This window comes from Lactuca serriola, chromosome 7, assembly GCF_051521515.1.
Source record: "Lactuca serriola cultivar US96UC23 chromosome 7, Lser_US96UC23_V15, whole genome shotgun sequence".
Taxonomy (NCBI): domain Eukaryota; kingdom Viridiplantae; phylum Streptophyta; class Magnoliopsida; order Asterales; family Asteraceae; genus Lactuca; species Lactuca serriola.
In genome coordinates, this window is record NC_136414.1 from 122,976,582 (window position 1) to 122,986,097 (window position 9,516).

Here is a 9,516-nt window from a genome sequence, read left to right on the forward strand (position 1 = left end):
AACTCATATTATGACTGTAATTGTGTTTTGACTAATCAATCTTTCATGACTCCACTCTTATTTAATAATTGATTTTGTGTTAACTATTGTATGACCATAAATAGATTTACATGAATTGATTAATAATTAGTAGATTTAGAACTAAATTGCTAATACTTCCATAATTGTTCACCAACAGTAATAGTCCTAGCTAATGTATAACCATTGAGTGAAAACGGATTCGAACTAACAGAAGTGTTTTGTTTATTGATTGAGTTTTCGTTAAAGAATCAAGTTCATCTAAACTTGCAAAATTAGATAAAAACCCCTTTTAGCTTATTAATAGTTAGATTAATTTAGTAGTGAATAGATTAATTAATAACACCTTTCCCTGTGACCGACACCCGACTTACCTAAGCTATACTGTAATCTGACTAGGTACACTGCCTACAAGTGCATAGTTAGTCTAAGTTTGTTAGGTTATAAATTATAAAAATAGTGGGTACTTCCGTGCACATCAAGTTTTTGGCGCCGTTATCGGGGAATGGCTTAGTTTATTATTTATTTATTTGGTTTAGGTTAATCGATCCTTTTTGTGGGATAAAACCTGTAAAAAGTTAATTTTCCAGCAAAGTTTTTATTAACATTGGTTTTTATTTTTTATTTTTTTTATTGTTCAGTTTTCACAACGTGATGGGCACTTCTCATGACGTGAATTTAGTTTTATCAGTTTTATTTATTTTGTTTTCAGTTTCTAGGAATTGATTTTTTTTCTCTGATTACAGAACTCACGATGTGAGCTTATAGCCTCACGACGTGAGAACTGTGATTTTTAATTTTCTTTAGTTTTTAGTTTATTTTTCTATTTTAGTTCATTTTTACATTGTTATTTTAGTTTGCAGGAGTTCATGACCAGAGGCTCTAACACACCTTTGGTGCCACCACTTGAAGATCCGGAGTCAGCCCTTCATAGAAATAAGAATAAGAACGCGAAGGAAGATCACACACCAAAGAAGAAGCCATTGCAAGAACTAAAATCAGCATTTTCAAGTAAGTCAGGAAAGAAGACAGGAGAGTCAAGCTCATCCCCAAGGGATAAAGGCAAAGTTGAAGAATTTGGTCCAATTTTTAATCCACACGAATCAGAATACGAGTCAGACCCAAAATTTGAAATATTCGCGAGTGAGCCCGAAGACAAGCAAGAGGACGAAATGGAAAACCTTGAGGAGATATCCATGGGAGCTTACAAGAAGCGGATCTGAGAGGATGTGGGTCCCGTTTTAGTCCAACCCGTAGTAATACCTACCATTGCCACATTCGAGCTGAAGGGGCACATCTTGACTGCACTGAAGGATGTCCCATTTTATGGGAAGGTTCATGAGGATGCTTTTAAGCATCTCGATGAAGTCAATGACATTGCAGATTACTTCAATGTCCCAAATGTCAATAGAAACACCATCTTGCTCAGGATGCTTCCCATTACTTTTAAGGGAGATGCTAAAGAATGGTTAAAATCACTTCCACCGGGTACAATCACCACTTGGGCTCAAATGCGTGAGCAGTTTCTTGATCAATTTTTCCCACCATCCAAGATAGCTAAACTTAAGAAGGCGATAGCCAACTTTGAACAACAACCGGGGGAGTCATTACACGAAGCATGGGAACGTTACAAAAGCTTGCTCAGAAATTGCCCTCAACATGATCTGAATATTCAACAAGAGATGTCAATCTTCTATGATGGGGTCAATGTTATGACAAGACAACTCCTTGATTCTCAAGGACCTTTGACAAAGAAAAATCCAAGGGAGGTCAAGGAGCTGATTGAAGAATTCGCTAAGCACTCGCATGAGTATCACAACCCTAGGCAAGATGGAATCAAAGGCAATGGAGGTGCACAAACCGAAGAAATAGCAGCTATGATGGCTATGCTGAATAATATGGACCAGAGGTTAACACAAATGGACCAATCAATTCATGCTATAAGAGTTGGTTGCAAACGGTGTAATGGTCCACACTTGACCAAGGACTACAATTTGGATGTGTATGGGAATAAAAAGGCTCAAGTATGCTAATCGAGTGGGGACAAGTACGATGAAGACTGGAGGAAACTGAAGAAATATTGGCTGCCATATGAAGAATATAAGAAGCAAAAGGAAGATGATGAGTTTATAAAAACTCTTGATCGATTAGATCTTATAACAGGCAAAACAAGAAAGTAATAACAGTAAGACAAAAAGCACAAGAATGGATCTGAATGAGTCGAATGATTCTATTAACTCAATCCTCAGCAGAGCTCGATGAAGAACTTCCGCTGTAGAGGATTCTAGGGTTACAAAAGATAAGAACGTGAACGCTATCAAAATCTCTATGAAATCTTACGTTAAAGAATGCATGCAAGCATCTATAAATAAAAAACCCTACAAAGAACTCACGGATGGACAGGCCCATACCGGAGACAAAACTGGACTAGCTAACGAGCCCAAAGACGCAACACTAACTGGACCTAACAATCTCCCCCTTTGTGTCAATTGGAGCGAGACTATCACTTCTTCTTGCTGGGTCCAGCTGCCGGAACCTTCTTAGTGGTATCAAACACATGAGGGATAAGAGCGAGGATTGTCTGTCTGAAGCGAATATACCACTGGATCATATCATCGAAGTACTTCTTGTCGTCGGCTGAGTTTTGCTTGCAACGATGAATGATACCCAAAACATGTTCCAGGCATGCAGTGGTGTAGAGATGTTTGTCTGCCAAAGCGAATAGGCATTTTTGGCCTTCGTTTCTGGTAAACATAACAAAATTTCTTTTCGGGTATGTCTTCCCCATCTGCATCATGTTCAGATCACTTGCTGAGCCAACATGAGAAATAGTAGGCTTTTTCTTGAAGACACTAGCGATCTCCTGATCCATCTTGGCAACGTCCATGATGTAGCAGACAAGCATCCTCTTGAAGTGGTCAATGATCGGACAATATTCTGCTTCATTTATAAGAAGGATGTTGTGCAAAATTATCCAGTCGTGTGGATTCAAGTTGGGAAGATCGGCCAGCGAAATGGCATGTTTGGTCTTGGCAGAACCTCTTAGTACCTTGAACCGAACGTTGGTGAAGTTCCCTTCCCAATACGGCTTGAGGACCCGAACATTGATTATCTTCTGAGCGCTCCATGTTTGATATTGTGGTTGAGCAGCCCTCAGATAGAATTCGACCAAATCCCTGTCAACCTTTGGATGAGGATGAGGGAACTCGGCAATGTTGTCAAAGGAATGGAAGATGAAGGCCTTTCGGGTCAGTGGCATGTCGAATTGAGAATCGACAGAATTAATGCGATCTAGTGAGATCACTGGTTCGAGCCACAAGATGCTCGAGGTTTCAATTGCTTCTTTCAGTAACTTCTCAAGAGTCCAAGGAGGAAAAAGGGTTTTCCTACTCTCAAGAAGGTTGTGAGCTTCTTTCATCTTTCTTTCAGCTTCTTCAGCCTCTCTAGCAACCCGAGCGCTCAAAACAGCGTCCTTATCTCGACCTTGCTTTTTCAAGAGATCAGCAATCGTCTCTTTGTCGTCGTCACTATCTTCAGCAATTTGTTTCCCTTTGTCTTTTACACCCGAACCTGAGGCTTGACCTGTTGAAGGAGGTTCGGTTGTTTTTGTTGCTGTAGAAGTGGGAGGCGGTTGAGATACATTTTCTCCCCCTTGTTTCGGAATGGACACGAACTTAAGGAGCCCTTCAATTTTTCTCAGGAGTGAAAGGGCAGGAGCAAGCTTTTCTGCAAGATCACGCCTCACAGAGTAGTTTAGTATCAGATCATGTGCTTCCAGGATGTTTGAAATGGCTGCATGGACATCCAAAACACATGAAGACACAATCTCTCGTTCAGATCGAAGAGATTCAATATCCTTTTGAGAATTGGAGAGTTGAAGACTCTTGACCTTAAGAGCAGTGGTCTTTCTAGCAAGAGTGTCCATGAGAGAGTTTTCAGCAGCTAGATCTTCTTGAAGCTTGGTGAGGCGCTCCTCAATGGTCGCCTTAAACACGGAGTTGTCGTCAGTGAGAGTTTTACGAAGAGTGGCGAAGGACGTCAATTAAGAGGCAGTCAGCTTGTTGACGATGGGGTCAAGCTTTGTTTTAGTGGCTTCGGCAGTTTCTTGTAAAGACTGCAAAAGAGAGGAGGCATCAGTAAATAGTTTTTCGACTTTTTCGGTCGCAACAGCACAGGCTTTGGTGGAGGCATCAATTGTGGAAGTAGCTGAGCTAACGGAGGCTTCATGAGCCTTATTAAAAGCGTCAACTATCCTCTGAATAGCAACTTCAGAAATGGTAGACTGTGATGAAGAAGAAGAGGAAGCAATGAGAGAATCAATCTTCTCGTGAAGCTCCTTGAGATGCTTTTTGGTGACGGGAGCATCATCATCATCGTCACTTTGCACCTGATACGGATTGTAGTAGACCGAATCAAATGTCATGTCCTCCCCACCAAGAAATGGTTCTTCATCCTCTGCGGACGGAGCAGGAGAGGAGGGTGGAGGTGAGGGTGGAGGCTCGGTAGTAAAAGTAGGTTTGGGTTGTGAAGTAGGTTCGGGTGCTTTAGTAGGAGCCCCTGTATCAGATACGTTGGTTCTTACTTCAGCTGTTGTTGTGGTAGCTTCAGTGAAAATGGGAGGGGGGTACTGGGATGGAAGTTGGTGGTATGTGAGTGGTGGAGGTTATGGGGGAATGGAAATAGGAATGGTGACAAGTAGGGAAGAGATAGGTGAACTGGAAAAATGTACTTCTGGGGTAGGCGATCGTGGAGGAGTGTTACCACGAGGTGACTCGTCAAAGTCTGAATTTTCTTCCTTAGATTCGCTTGAGGAGGAAGCTAATATCAGCTTTCACCTGGGTTGGGTTTTTCTCTTCTTTAGTGGAGGAGATTGAACAGCCTTGGTAGTTTTACGTTTCTTGGGAGAAGGGCCTTTCGCTCCCTTGCCAACCTGCTTGTCTTTTCCCTTTTCAGTCTTCTTTCCCCTTGGAGCAGGCTTGTCAGCTTCGTGAATGGATTTGATCATCTCAGGAGTGAGCTCTTTAGGACCAGAGTGACGAAACTCCTTGTAGGTTCGGATGATACGACTGTCGGCAGGAACATCTCCAAACATCGAATCAGGGATGGAGCCAATGAACTGAAATTTGGATGCATCGGAGATTATGATCTTCGTGGTATGGAAAGTACCAATCGAAGAGAGTGGAGACTCAGCAATAATGGGGACATGATACTTGTCCATCACCCATTTTGTGACCAACGTCCAGAATCGAGTGTAGGAGATCTCTGGATGTCGAGATGTGGATGCAAGGCTCTGGATCAGTTGCTGCCATAACACCAACCCATAATCCAGGTTGATACCGTTGTATACCCCATACAGAATCGTGATGAACAGACGAATCGCTTCGTCTGATCCGTCACTGCGTTCAGATAACCCTTTGAACAACATAGTAAATAACCCATTCCACTGAGGAGGCAGGCACGATTTCTTGAACTTAGTGACCATCGTCAGAACCTCGGTGTATCCCATGTTATAGAACATAGAAAACAAGTGACCCACTGGAGTGGATTCAGGGTTAACCTGGGATGAATCGGGTTCAAACCCTAAGAGTGAGCAGAATCGTTGCTTAGAGAATGACACCTTGTGATCAAAAATGTCGAAGAAGATCCTATCGACAGACATATCGTAATGAGCAGTGGCAAAGATTTGGGATAAAAATTCCATTGGAATAGCTTCAGCTTTGGTGAGAGCAGGAGCAAGCGGCGAGTATTTGAGGCATTCGATGATCGGGAACATGAAGGCGTCATAAACGTGTGGAGTAAGATCGATGATCAGACTCTGTTGAGGACGAATCGGCAAGATGTGGGAAGTGGCATGAACAGATGATGAATCTGCCATTGAAGTGAAGAAGTTGGGAGAGATGATGAACAGTAGAATACTTAAAGCTTTTCTTGCTCTCTGAAGTTTGGGTGCAGTAAAGAGGTAAATAATGGTTGAAGTTACCTTTTATACTGTGGCTAAAGGAGAGAGAAGAATTCGTTCCCAAATCTTCAAAGGAAATACGAAGGGTTTTTCGGAGGTGATTGATGTGTGACAATTGGTAGCACCGATGATTACGCAGGAGAGAGAAGAACTGTCCCGATTCACACGCCATCCCATCAGGCGCCGTTTAAGAAAAACCGTTCCACTTTGCACGCCTGTCATTCAAGCGCCATTTGAAAATCAAATCGATTGGACTCCCGCCTGAGTCAGCATCTTATCTCTTTATAGTGAATTTCATCTTAAAGAAAAATTATGACGTGGACCAATATGAGCCACAACTCTTTTATAACTTCAAATCCCACTAAAAAAATTGCTTGTAACAAATGAAACCAGAATTTTGGAAAATCAAAAAGATTTTCGTGCTTAGTGTGTAAAAGAAAAGGAAATAAAGCAACACATATGAGGGATTTTGTGATGTCAGTAAAGACACGAAACAATGGATCTCGGGCACGAATCTCTTCCTTCAAAGTCAAAAGAGACTTTAAAGTGTTTGTTTGGTTTCCCGTTAAATAACGATCAGACACTTATTGAGAAGTGTTGAAAGGCTTCTTGTAATCAGGCTAAGTTGGGTGGCTTTCGCTTCAGTTCAGAATTCTTGATCTTGATATAAGACAGAAAGCGAACGAAGTACTTGTGAGACCAATGTAGTCTGTTGAACAAGTAAGTTTGAAATAATTTAAGTGGCAATGTAAAATAGTTTATGTAAAATCTCAAAAAAAAAAAAAAAAAACTGGATTCCTAGGGAAGAAATGTTATGGGATTTAACAATTTCATAGGAATCACACAAAAGGAAATTAGAGAGTTTACTTTCCATCCCCATGGATAAGTCCATCAATTCGTTAGTGAAAGCTAGAGCAAAGTTGATTGTTCACCGTCAATGCATAGTAGGTATTGAATTGTGGGTTTCACTTAGTACGTAGTGGCACGAAGCTAAGATCATGAACACAGGAATTGTGTAACCATAAACCTCAGTGGTAATTTCTGAGAGTCTCAAGGGTTACGTGTATGAAGCGAATGAGATGGAGAAAAGTAGTGTAGATGGTGTAAAGAGACCAAAGTACCTCTGCTATTAAAATAAGGACCAAGCAGAAAACTCTTATCTCATGTGAGAAGAGAGTAAGGTAGCTCATGATTAGAATAAATATAAAAGCCTAATTGGGAAGACAAGGTTTGTATATACCAAGTCATTAAGGCTATTATTCTGAATCTGGTGAGGCTTTGGAAACATACAGCAACATGCTTCTAGGGACACCTAACTAATGAAAGAATTTCCACACAAATAGCCACACAAAAATATGAGATAAAAAAAATTCCGTACAAAAAAAATGTTTTTAGAGTTTTTGATAAAAAAAAATTTGAAATTTAAAATAAAAAAAACTTTGAAAATAAGAGAGATGAAATTTGAAAAAGATACAAAAGGTTTATATCCAAAGAAACTACCTTTGAGTTATAGGCGAAGATAAGATAATAGGACCGAACCCGAGCGTTTGGTTCATTTCGGCACACACGTGAACCGAACCCGAACGTTCGGTTCATTTTGCTTCCAACTTTTAGTTTTGAGAAGTAGTCTTTGGTACTGACTTCGATTCCATCATTCCTAGCCCGTGTAGAATTTTATTGAAACTCGCTTCAGGAAGAGCTTTGGTGAAGATATCGGCCAGTTGATCAGTGGTTCGAACAAAGTGAATTTCGACGTTTCCATCTTCCACATGATCCTTTATAAAGTGATACCTCAGTGCAATATGCTTGGTCTTGGAGTGTTGCACTGGTTTATAACAGATCCTAATTGCACTTTCTGAATCGCAATATAGTGGAATCTTTTTCATATTGAGTCCACAATCACGGAGTTGGCTTTGGATCCAAATCACTTGAGATGTATAGGAAGCAGCTGCGATGTACTCTGCTTCGGCTGTAGACAGAGAAACACATGTTTGTTTCTTTGATTGCCAGCTAACCAACTTCCCGTCTAGGAATTGGTAGCCTCCAGTGGTGCTTTTCCTATCTAAACCACATCCTCCAAGGTCTGCATCTGAGTAGGCTTGAACGAAGAAACCTGAGTTTGATGGATACCATAAACCGAGGGAGGTGGTTCGTTTTAGATACCGGAGTATGTTTTTCACTGCAAGCATATGTGGTTCACGAGGATTCGCCTGAAACCTAGCACAATAACATACAGAAAACATTATATCAGGCCTGCTAGCAGTAAGGTACATTAAGGATCCAATCATCTGGCGGTATAGCGTAATATCGACTGCCAGTTTTTCCAAGGATGGTGTGAACTTGGTGCCGAATGCCATTGGAACTTTGACCTTTGAGTCTCCCATCATGCCAAATTTAGCAAGAAGAGTCTTGGTGTATGCTTCCTGGTTGATAAAGATGCCTTCGGGTCCCTGTCTAATATTTAAACCAAGGAAAAAGTTAATCGGACCCATTGAGCTCATTTCAAATTTAGTCTCCATCAGCTTTCTAAATTCAGCTGTTAAGCTAGGATTCGTTGAGCCAAAGATGATATCATCGACATAGATTTGAACTATCATAAGGTGGTTACCTTCCTTCTTACGAAAGAAGGTTGGGTCAACCGAACCTTGTTTGAATTTTGGCATCTTTAAGAACTTAGTTAGCGTTTCATACCATGCCCTAGGTGCTTGTTTCATACCATAAACTGCTTTGTCCAAAATATAATAGTGATTTGGGTACTTTTCATTGACAAAACCAGGATGTTTCTCCACGTAAACCGTTTCTTCAAGTTCTCCATTCAGAAAGGCGCATTTTACGTCCACTTGGTAGACCTCGAAGTTCTTGTGTGCAGCATAGGCCAGAAATATTCGAACAGATTCCAGCCTAGCTACAGGAGCAAAAGTTTCTTCGTAATCAATTCCTTCTTCTTGGTAGTATCCTTTCACCACGAGACGAGCTTTATTTCGAATTACATTGCCTTCCTAGTCCATTTTGTTTCTGAAAACCCATTTGAGACCAACGACTGAGGCATCTGTAGGAGTTGGAATGAGGTGCCATACCTTGTTTCTTTCAAACTCATTGAGTTCGTCTTGCATGGCTTGGACCCAATCGGAATGATCAAGAGCTGAGTTGACAGTCTTAGGCTCGACTTTGGATACGAAAGAATTATACATGCAGAACTCTACTTTGGAGAATAGAGATGAGTGCTTTGCCTTCAGTTGAGATCGGGTCAGGACCTTTTCAGAGACATTACCCACTATCTGAGATACAGGATGATCTCTGATCCATTTAGTAAGAGGAGGATAATTTGGATCATAAGATGGATCCAATTCGGCGTTGACCATTTCTTCCAATTCAGACTGACTATCGTCATCGTAGAACATATCGGAGTTCTCCCCCTCGACTGATGAGCTTTCAGGTGTAGCTGGACTTTCTGGTGCTACAGGACTTTCGGGTGTAGTTGAGCTTTCGGGTGTTGTTGAGCTTTCGGGTGCTATATGAATAGAATTCTCCCCCTCAAA

At 41.1% G+C, this 9,516-nt stretch overlaps 1 non-coding gene across 1 annotated transcript; it reads right to left on the bottom strand.

The window, feature by feature from the left end:
* Positions 1-1,577: 1,577 nt before the first annotated feature.
* Positions 1,578-1,684, bottom strand: LOC145065139 (small nucleolar RNA R71). Its single transcript, XR_013688289.1, has one exon. It is a non-coding gene; the product is annotated as a small nucleolar RNA R71 (small nucleolar RNA).
* Positions 1,685-9,516: the final 7,832 nt, after the last annotated feature.